At 40.9% G+C, this 11,766-nt stretch overlaps 1 pseudogene; it reads left to right on the top strand.

Moving 5' to 3' along the window:
- Nucleotides 1–601: 601 nt before the first annotated feature.
- Nucleotides 602–11,237, top strand: LOC127684939 (cystatin-S-like; annotated as a pseudogene).
- The last annotated feature ends 529 nt before the right edge of the window (nucleotides 11,238–11,766 follow it).

The following is an 11,766-nucleotide window of genomic DNA, read 5'->3' as shown; positions in this document are numbered from 1 at the left end:
TCAGAAGATTTGCTTCTGAAATGAGCACTACAGAAAGGTTCTAGAATCCCTGAAATACCACCCATTCATGAGGAAATCTGTGTCTTGACCTTGGATAATGCTGCTCTCTCAGCATCCCAAAGACAAAAATTTCTGGAACACTAAGAGTTCAACTTGGATGTTGTAGGAATTTGAAGGCCCACAGTGATATCTTCTGCTATGCAAGAAGACCAACTTAGGAGAGCTCAGAAAGAGAATAATTAGATTTGTGGAGAAAGCTGGGTTGACAAGTTAGCCTAGAACTGTGAGAAAATAAGATATGGGGGGGGGAGATACAGAGAAGTTGAAGATTTGGTGAAGAGGAAGATGTGTCCCAGGAAGGAACAAAAGAGGATGGCAATCTAGCATTTTGTAGGAGCAATGAGAAGAGAGAAAATATAGAGGGTAGGAATAGAAGGAGGGGAAAGGATCAAAAAACACATATGGTATTGGCAAGGAGCCAATGCAAACTAAGAGTACAGGAGAAAAGGCTAACTCATTTGTGGGCTGTGCTCACTGACTGATCCAGGCTCACTGCAGTTCTACTTCCAGCATTGGATCCAAGTCCAATTCTAAGAAGACCATGGCCTGCCTGCTCTACACTCAACTATTTCTGCTGACCACCCTCATATTAATTCTGAATCTGAGTCTTTAACCTGTGCTAGGTCAGATGGTGGATGGCACAGAGGAATCTAGTATGGAGGAGGAAGGTGCCCCAGAAGCACTGGATTTTGCTGTAAACCAGTACAATGAAAACAGCGATGACTTGTACCTAAGCCGTATGGTGGAAGTGAAGAGTGTCAGAAAACAGGTATGTGACCCTTAATTGAGGGAGCCTAAATTATGCATATAGAGGGACATATATATTTCCTTAGTTCATCTAGCATTCTCTCCACCCTGAGGCTCTCTGATCCTTACTCAGTCTGCTTTTTAACTAGTGATTTGAAGTGGACATAATGGCAGTATTCAGATTTTCTCCCCTTTAATATGTCTTCTCCTCAGATAGTTTTTGTTCTCTGAAAGTGCTAGTAGGTGGGCTTACCCCAGGTGGAATAACAGAAAGGGTTCTGTTTTACTCCTTTGAAATGTAAGAGTATGCTGCCAGTGGTTGCATATCTGTTCTTGCTAAACTTCCCAGACACAACAGAATAGAGGGTCAAAAAGAGGATCCTCTGAGAAGAGGCTCTTTGTCAATCCATAATGTCTTTGTTACTATGATATTTGATTTTGTTTGGCCAGCTTCCTTCATTTTCCAAAGCCCATGCATAGCTCAGTGAGTGGTTTTTCAAATGTTTTTAAAAAAGTTTTGTGCACATTTTCCATCAGATAATTAAAATATTTTATAAGGGAAATCAAGAAACAATAATTACACACATTTTTCTGATAAAGAGATTCATTCCATTTGCATAGATCCACTACTAGCCACTCTCAGAAGGCTTCATTTCATAACAGCCTTCTGTTGCCTTAGATTCTTTTGCTTAATGTTTTTTTTTTTTATAGATTTTAATGTTGTGTCACTTGCACCCAGCAGTAGTGATAAGCCTACATATTCCCATGCCATGAGGAGAGTGGTCTCCTAATATAATACTGCTTAGGTATGCTGAAGCAGCTTGACATATGAAGACAAGATGATGCTCCATAAAATAATGTAAAACCATATTTATTAAAACAGTACTTTCACCTCTTATAGCAAATGACCATACAGACTAAATATTAGTCCTTTTGATCCATTGCTTCTTCAGATTGAGTACAGATGATAATTTAGGTTTCTACATGAGTCTTTGTAGTAAGGCATACCACCACTCCAGAGGATCTTAGCTTAATTTTGCCTGATAATCTTGGAGTGTCCCTGGAATCTGATTTAATAAATTTTTTCTACTTCCTCTAGATGTCATCTTTGTGTGATGTTTCAGATTATCCTTAAAAACATTGTACAAGAGGACCATGGGAAATTCTACCTGAACATAGCAGCATGGAGTTGACCCTCAACACATACAGGAGAATGCTGCAAGGAAAAACAAAGGGGTAAGAGTCCTTACTAGTGGCTGCTAGACTTCAAGGGTCAATACAGAAGCAAGTATGGAGTTTAAAGTAACAGTCCTTCATCCTATTAAGAAAATCTTCCAAATATAATCATCTCTGCAGAAACCATCTCACAAGAAAGTGTAGGGTGTTACTAACATGAATACAAATACAGCTATGTGTCATGCTCTGTCAGTGAGAAGATCTATTTCCTTCTTGCTCTGAATATCAAAAGTGTAACGAATATCCCAGATATTCCTGCCTGAAGAATATTCCAGTAGATACAAGATAACCTTCCCAGGTAACAAGATTCTTGGTAGCTTGTTCTGTATCCAATTATGGCACAAGATATAATGGAAAGGCAGCCGGTGTTGGGTCATCAATGAGAAATTGCCTTAATATTTTTTAAGGAAATCTTCCAGGGGATTGTGTAATACCTTTTACAGATCTGAATGGAGTATGAATCTCTTGAGAGTCCTCTCTCTTAAATAATAGCTTAACCTTAAAAATTCTGGCATGAATGAGTAGTGATAAGATTTAGGCGGTAGGGATATTTAAAGGAAAAGGTCTTTGAGACCCTTATTTCATCTCTATGTCCTGTTATCTGTTGTCTCTCAGTATGATGTTAATTTCTTGGTTCTACAGACCTTACTTTTCATAATGGACTAGCACTTCTGAAACCATGATCCTTACATAAAAATTCTCTACATAAACATCTTCATTCATACATATTATGTATGATGAGTAAACAATTAGAGAATTTTAGACCATTGCACAGTGGTCTAAGTGAATGATTCTCATTTTCTTGACATGAAGCTTAATACTAGAAGATGTATGGTATGTAGTGCTGGGCTCATGGGATTCTTTTTGTTTGTTTGTTTGTTTGTTTGTTTGTTTGTTTGTTTGTTTTTTGAGACAGGGTTTCTCTGTGTAGCCCTGGCTGTCCTGGAACTCACTCTGTAGACCAGGCTGGCCTCGAACTCAGAAATCCGCCTGCCTCTTCCTCCCAAGTGCTGGGATTAAAGGCATGCACCACCACTGCCTAGCGCTCATGGGATTCTTAAATCTCACCTACTGTCACCATTTTCTTCTCTACAGTTCAAACAGGTTGAGCCTAGGGTTCCCTGTGGGAAAATGAGCTAAATGTATTTAATTAAAAATGTAAGACACACTTGAGAATTTCACATGCAATATTCCTTCACCTGCACTTAAGGTGAAGACAATATAAGCATGTATTCCTTTTGTATTGAAAGGAATATTGTATTCTTTTTAATGAACCATCCCATGTCCTCATGATCATGTAAGGGTGAATCTGAATAAAGGGAAAGCATAGAATTTCTGCTGTGATGAGAATTCAGCTAAAGTTGAGTAGTAACTTCCCACACATCACTCAGTGGAAGAGAGCTACTTCTTGCTTCAGCCTCAGTCCTGTGTTTTAGCCTCCAGATTTCCCTTATCCTCTGAGCAGTCTTGCATTGCTGAATACAAAATTTTAATGCATCCATCCTGGCTGACTCCTCAGAGATACCTGCTTTTCCAAAGTATTAGGAACACTGTGCTTTCTGTGTTCTGTCTCACTTACTGTAAACTAAAAGAGTCCATGTATAGTTTAGTCTAATACTAAAAGTGAATCTTTATCTTCTCTGTAGATAGTATCTGGAAAGACCTTGTTTTTTGATGTGGTCCTAGGCAAAACAACATGCTTGAAAACCCAGACTGACTTGACCAACTGTCCCTTAAATGAACAGACTGATCAACAAGAGGTATGAACACAACATATGCTAGAGACATGTTATGCAAGTAGAGGGATGTGCAAGCTTGTGAGTTTGTGAAAGTACATTTAAGATCAATTCCATACTCTTTTTTTTTATTCGATATAATTTATTTACATTTCAAAAGTTTTCCCCTTTTCTAGCCCCCCCACTCCCCGAAAGTCCCATAAGCCCCCTTCTCTGTCCTCCCTCCCACCCCTTTCCACTTCCCCGTTATACTGTTTCACTGAGTCTTTCCAGAACCAGGGGCCACTCCTCCTTTCTTCTTGTACCTCATTTGATGTGTGGATTATGCTTTGGGTATTTCAGTTTTCTAGGTTAATATCCACTTATTAGTGAGTGCATACCATGATTCACCTTTTGAGTCTGGGTTACCTCACTTAGTATGATGTTCTCTAGCTCCATCCATTTGCCTAAGAATTTCATGAATTCATTGTTTCTAATGGCTGAATAGTACTCCATTGTGTAGATATACCACATTTTTTGCATCCACTCTTCTGTTGAGGGATACCTGGGTTCTTTCCAGCATCTGGCAATTATAAATAGGGCTGCTATGAACATAGTAGAGCATGTATCCTTATTACATGGTGGAGAGTCTTCTGGGTATATGCCCAGGAGTGGCATAGCAGGATCTTCTGGAAGTGAGGTGCCCAGTTTTCGGAGGAACCGCCAGACTGATTTCCAGAGTGGTTGTACCAATTTGCAACCCCACCAGCAGTGGAGGAGTGTTCCTCTTTCTCCACACCCTCTCCAACACTTACTGTCTCCTGAATTTTTAATCTTAGCCATTCTGACTGGTGTAAGATGAAATCTTAGGGTTGTTTTGATTAGCATTTCTCTAATGACTAGTGAAGTTGAGCATTTTTTAAGATGCTTCTCCGCCATCCGAAGTTCTTCAGGTGAGAATTCTTTGTTTAACTCTGTACCCCATTTTTTAATAAGGTTGTTCGGATTTCTGGAGTCTAACTTCTTGAGTTCTTTATATATATTGGATATTAGCCCTCTATCTGATGTAGGATTGGTGAAGATCTTTTCCCAAATTGTTGGTTGCCGATTTGTCCTCTTGATGTCCTTTGCCTTACAGAAACTTTGTAATTTTATGAGGTCCCATTTGTCAATTCTTGCTCTTAGAGCATACGCAATTGGTGTTCTGTTCAGAAACTTTCTCCCTGTACCGATGTCCTCAAGGGTCTTCCCCAGTTTCTTTTCTAGTAGCTTCAGAGTGTCTGGCTTTATGTGGAGGTCCTTGATCCATTTGGAGTTGAGCTTAGTACAAGGAGACAAGGATGGATCAATTCGCATTCTTCTGCATGCTGACCTCCAGTTGAACCAGCACCATTTGTTGAAAAGGCTATCTTTTTTCCATTGGATGTTTTCAGCCTCTTTGTCGAGGATCAAGTGGCCATAGTTGTGTGGGTTCATTTCTGGATCTTCAATCCTGTTCCATTGATCCTCCTGCCTGTCACTGTACCAATACCATGCAGTTTTTAACACTATTGCTCTGTAGTATTGCTTGATGTCAGGGATACTGATTCCCCCAGATTTTCTTTTGTTGCTGAGAATAGTTTTAGCTATCCTGGGTTTTTTGTTGTTCCAGATGAATTTAAAAATTGCTCTTTCTAACTCTGTGAAGAATTGAGTTGGGATTTTGATGGGTATTGCATTGAATCTGTATATTGCTTTTGGCAAAATGGCCATTTTAACTATATTGATTCTACCGATCCATGAGCATGGGAGGTTTTCCCATTTTTTGAGGTCTTCTTCCATTTCCTTCTTCAGAGTCTTGAAGTTCTTGTCATACAGATCTTTCACATGTTTGGTAAGAGTCACCCCAAGATACTTTATACTGTTTGTGGCTATTGTGAAGGGGGTCATTTCCCTAATTTCTTTCTCAGCCTGCTTATCCTTTGAGTATAGGAAGGCCACTGATTTGCTTGAGTTGATTTTATAACCTGCCACTTTGCTGAAGTTGTTTATCAGCTGTAGGAGCTCTCTAGCAGAGTTCTTTGGGTCACTTAGGTAGACGATCATGTCGTCTGCAAATAATGATAGTTTGACTTCTTCCTTTCCAATTTGTATCCCTTTGACCTCCTTATGTTGTTGAATTGCCTGAGCTAGTACCTCAAGTACAATATTGAAAAGATAAGGAGAAAGGGGGCAGCCTTGTCTGGTCCCTAATTTCAGTGGGATTGCTTCAAGTTTCTCTCCATTTAGTTTGATGCTGGCTACCGGTTTGCTGTATATTGCTTTTGCTATGTTTAGGTATGGGCCTTGAATTCCTGTTCTCTCCAAGACTTTAAGCATGAAAGGATGCTGAATTTTGTCAAATGCTTTTTCAGCATCCAATGAAATGACCATGTGGTTTTGTTCTTTGAGTTTGTTTATGTAGTGGATTGTATTGATGGATTTCCGTATATTGAACCAACCCTGCATTCCCGGGATAAAGCCTACTTGATCATGGTGGATGATTGTTTTGATGTGTTCTTGGATTCGGTTGGCAAGAATTTTATTGAGTATTTTTGCATCGATGTTCATAAGGGAAATTGGTCTGAAGTTCTCTTTCTTTGTTGGATCTTTGTGTGGCTTTGGTGTCAGATTGGGTAATGTTCCTTCTGTTTCTATTTTGTGGAATAGTTTGAAGAGTATTGGTGTTAACTCTTCTTTGAAGGTCTGGTAGAATTCTGCACTGAAGCCATCTGGTCCTGTGCTTTTTTTGGTTGGAAGACTTTCTATGACTCCTTCTATTTCTTTAGGCATTATGGGACTGTTTAGATGGTCTAGTTGTTCCTGATTTAATTTTGGTATTTGGTATATGTCAAGGAAATTGTCCATTTACTCCAGATTTTCCAGTTGTGTTGAGTACAGGCTCTTGTAGTAGGATCTGATGATTTTTTGGATTTCCTCAGTTTCCGTTGTTATATCTCCCTTTTCATTTCTAAGTTTGTTAATTTGGATACTTTCTCTGTGCCCTTTGGTCAGTCTGGCTAAGGGTTTATCTATCTTGTTGATTTTCTCAAAGAACCAGCTCCTGGTTTTGTTGATTTTTTGTATGTTTCTCTTTGTTTCTACTTGATTGATTTCGGCCCTGAGTTTGATGATTTCCTGCCTTCTACTCCTCTTGGGTGAAATAGCTTCTTTTTGTTCTAGGGCTTTCAGGTGTGTCATTAAGCTGGTAATGTATGCTCTCTCCATTTTCTTTTTGGAGGCACTCAGGGCTATGAGTTTTCCTCTTAGCACTGCATTCATTGTGTCCCATAGATTTCGGTATGTTGTGTTTTCATTTTCATTGTGTTCTAAAAAGTCTTTAATTTCTTTCTTTATTTCTTCCTTGACCAAGGTATCATTGAATAGAGTATTGTTCAGTTTCCACGTGTATGTGGGTTTTCTTTTGTTTCTGTTGCTATTGAAGACCACTTTTACTCCATAGTGATCAGATAGGAGGCATGGGATTAGTTCTATCTTCTTATATTTGTTGAGGTCTGTCTTGTGGCCAATTATATGGTCGATTTTGGAGAAGGTACCATGAGGTGCTGAGAAAAAGGTATATTCTTTTGTTTTAGGATAGAATGTTCTATATATATCTGTTAAATCTAATTGGTCCAAAGCTTCAATTAGTTTCATTGTGTCCCTGTTTAGTTTCTGTTTTCCTGATCGGTCCATTGAGGAAAGTACAGTGTTGAAGTCACCCACAATTATTGTGTTAGGTGCAATGTGTGCTTTGAGTTTTAATAAAGTTTCTTTTATGAAAGAGGGTGCCCTTGCATTTGGGGCGTAGATGTTCAGGATTAACAGTTCTTCGTTTTGTATTTTTCCTTTGACCAGCAAGAAGTGTCCCTCAGAGTCTCTGTTGATGACTTTGGGTTGAAAGTCACTTTTATCTGATATTAAAATGGCTACTCCAGCTTGTTTCCTGAGACCATTTGCTTGTAAAATTGTCTTCCAGCCTTTTACTCTAAGGTAGTGTTTGTCTTTGACCATGATGTGTGTTTCCTGTAAGCAGCAAAATGTAGGGTCCTGTTTATGTATCCAGTCAGTTAGTCTGTGTCTTTTTATTGGGGCATTAAATCCATTGATGTTAAGAGATATTAAGGAATAGTGATTGTTACTTCTTATCATTTTTGACGTTATTTTTTAAATTTGATTGCTTAACTTCTTTTGGGTTTGATGAAAGGTTACTATCTTGCTTTTTCCAGGGTGAAGTTTCCCTCCTTGTATTGATGTATTCCTCCTATTATCCTTTTTAGGGCTGGTTTTGTGGATAGATATTGGGTAAACTTTGTTTTGTCATGAAATATCTTAGTTTCTCCATCTATGGTGATTGAGAGTTTTGCTGGATATAGTAGTTTTGGTTGGCATTTGTGTTCTCTTAGAGTCTGCATGAGATCTGCCCAGAACCTTCTAGCCTTCATAGTCTCAGGTGAAAAGTCTGCTGTGATTCTGATAGGTCTTCCTTTATATATTACTTGGCCTTTTTCTCTTACTGCCTTTAATATTCTTTCTTTGTTTAGAACATTTGGTGTTTTGATTATTATGTGACGGGAAGTATTTCTGTTCTGGTCCAGTCTGTTTGGAGTTCTGTAGGCTTCTTGTATATTCATGGGCATCTCTCTCTTTAGGTTAGGGAAGTTTTCTTCCATAATTTTATTGAAGATATTTGCTGGGCCTTTAAGTTGTAAATCTTCACTCTCATCTATGCCTATAATCCTTAGGTTTGGTCTTCTCATTGTGTCCTGGATTTCCTGGATATTTTGGGTTACAAGCATTTTGCATTTTGCATTTTCTTTAACTGTTGAGTCCATGGTTTCTATGGAATCTTCAGCATCTGAGATTCTTTCTTCTATCTCTTTTATTCTGTTGTTGATATTTGCATCTCTGTCCCCTGATTTCTTCCCAAGGCTTTCTATCTCCAAAGTTGTCTCCCTTTGAGTTTTCTTAGTTGTTTCTACTTCTGATTTTAGATCCTGGATGGTTTTGTTAGCTCCTTCACTTGCTTGTTTGTGCTTTCCTGTAATTCTTTAAGAGATTTTTGTGTTTCCTCTTTCATAACCTCAGCCTGTTGACCAAAGTTCTCCTGTATTTTTTTAAGTGTTTTTTGCATTTCCTCCTTGTTGGCTTTTGTATTCTCCTGGATATCTTTCAATGATTTTTGTATTTCCCTTGCAAGGGCTTCTAACTTTTGATCCATTTCCTCCTGAATTTCTTTAAGTATGTCCTTCATGTGTTCCTGTACCAGCACCATGAACAGTGATTTTAAATCCAAATCTTGGTTTACTGGTGTGATGGGGTATCCAGGACATGCTGGTAGAGGAGAATTGGGTTCAGATGTTGCCATATTGCCTTGATTTCTGTTAGTGACGTTCCTGCGTTTGCCTTTTGCCATCTAGTTCTCACTGGTGTTAGTTTGTCTTGTCAGTGCTGGACTCACCAGTGCAAGCTGCCCCTTCCCCGTTGGCCTCTGGTGCACAGCTTACCCCCTGCACTGCCTGTAGACAGGGTGGTGCTGCCCAGGCTGATCAGATCCTGAAGCAGGCTGCTGAAAGTTCCTGCTGGGGCCCACTGGATTCACTGGAGCACACTGACTTCTCCCAGCTGGCCACCAGGAAGCCAAGCTAGCCTCTGGTAGGACCTGGAGATGTTGTGCGGCCGCCCAGGCTGATCTGGATCTGGAAGCGGAGAGGAGAGAGTTGAGCTGAGGGCTTCCGCCTGAGGCCTTGCCCCAGATTGTGTCTGTGGACCAGATGGAGCCAGTGTGCACCCGTAGGGAGTGCTGATGGTGTATGCTGCTGTGACCTCCCCTGTGTTCCGTTCACTCCGCTGGGCAGCCGATTCCCCCAACCGGGCTGGCGCACACAAGGTTAGCCTGGCTGCCCAGGCCCTGAGTCCAGGCAAAAACCTGGGAGGCCAAGGTCCGAGCAAAGTTTCCCTAGGGCTATGACTGTTAATTGGGTCCGCCAGGTGACCAGGATGGCGGGCGTGCGCGCCCGCGCTCCCTGAAAGCGCCGGGAGAGTCTGCTGTGCTAACAACCTCCTGGGCGGGTTGACTCACAGATGGCCCACCAAGCCGCCCAGTTCTTGGGGTCAGTCCTGTGCCTTTTGTGGCCTAGACCCCCGCTTTGTTAGCCTCTGGCTATGCCCATTACAGCTCTGCCCGCCAGAGCTCTCTGTCGTCCTGCAGGCAAAATGGCTGCGCGTGCGCAGGCCCGGGCAAAAAAACCTCCTGGCTGGGTTGGCACTCCGATGGCCTCCCCGATCAGCCCAGGGCCTGGGTGCAGGGCAACGCCCGTCGGGCTCAGACCACCGCGGTGTTGGCCTCGGATTATGTTTGTGTACCTCAGTCTGTCCGATCCCTGGAGTCCGAAACCAAGATGGATGAGCCTCTCCTGATTGGTGGGAGGCCGAGTTCTCGATTCCATACTCTTATACACTATTTACAATCATGGAAAATCCTCTGTGGTTTGTGTGTGTGTTTGTGTGTGTGTGTGTGTGTGTGTGTGTGTGTGTGTGTGTGAATGTGTGCATATAAGTAGATCCAACAGTGTATAGGCCTTTCCTTGGGCAAATGTGGAAAGATATGCAAGTTACACATGTGTCTTCGGAGAAGAGTGTAAGCATATGTAGAGGGTACTTAGTTAAAAATACATACATGAAGTATTGACAATATATTTAGCACTTGGGAAATAGTGTATCTGAACCTATTACTACTTTGAGTTGGCCAGTAAGTTAAAGTGTGAGTTATATACTCAGAACACTGAGGTGCTTCTTGGTTGGACTGGAAGAGGCAGCAACAGGTTTCATTGCTGGGATGAGAAGCTTACAACACCAAGCAGAGCTTCTGTCCAGACCACCCCGAAAGGAAATAAAACCTTTGAACTGGTCTTTGCACTCAATGCCAGCCTTTATCCTGATGTGATAAAGGTGCACTGGAGATATAGTGACTTTGTACACAGTGGAAATTATTCTTGATGCCATTTTCCCCACTATGTAGCTCTCAGGAATGCCTGTGTTCCATGTAGCAGATTGTCCCCAGTCTGAGAGTGAGAGGGTCTTGTGTACTGAATCTCTGCTACTGTCCTGACTGGAGAACCTGAAATGAGTCATAGGCTGTTTCTTAAAGGGATGTCTTAGTAAAGAAGTGAGACCCTAAAAGTTAGACAAATGTTATATGGCAGATGGATATATTATGTTGTTGAAGAGCAGACACTACTGAATCAGGACGAGTGTTATGTTTGGCAGAGGTTTATTTCTTACATTCACTGTTTCACTTCCCTCAAACAGTTCTGGTTTCAAATTTCCTTTTACCTTTATCCAGCACTAATCAGTCTTCTTTGTTTACTTTTATAACTTGAATACTGCTCTTTTGAAGTCCTTTTCCCCTCGTGGGCAGATTATATAATCCTGATGAGCTCTAGCTGTCACAGAACCTAAGTTTGTGTCAACTGGTACTGTGCAAGAATGCAAACCTCTATGACTCTGCCTCAACATTCAAATGGATGATCTTACACTGATGGATGCATTTCACATTACCTGCAAGAAAATCAGCAGTGGATTAGACTGCTAAGCATAACTATTACAACCAAGCAATTTTCCCTCTCGCTTTTCAAATGCTACAGTACATTTCCCACCTATGCTTGTTCATTTCTTGCTCAATAAAATGTTCAACAGCTCCTTTTCTGTGATTCGACTCTCTGTTTCTAAAGTTGTAGGATGGGAAAGAGTCTAATGAGGACTCATATCCATAAATGTATATCAAGTCAAGATCTTATGACATGGATATTATAAAGAGTGTAGAGATGACAGAGAAGGTGAAGGGAATGAAAATCAATTTTGCTGACCCTGTGGCATCTAGAAGACAGCAACGATAAATGGAAGCACTACTGGTTCCCTTTTTGGAACCTTATTGGCCCAGCAACTGGGCACTGCTACCACAGATGCAAGAGATGAAGGAGGGGATTGA

The sequence above is a fragment of the Apodemus sylvaticus genome, chromosome 5 (assembly GCF_947179515.1).
Source record: "Apodemus sylvaticus chromosome 5, mApoSyl1.1, whole genome shotgun sequence".
Classification (NCBI taxonomy): Eukaryota; Metazoa; Chordata; class Mammalia; order Rodentia; family Muridae; genus Apodemus; species Apodemus sylvaticus.
Note: the sequence above shows the minus strand (reverse complement) of the source record. Positions and strands in the feature narration are given on the sequence as shown.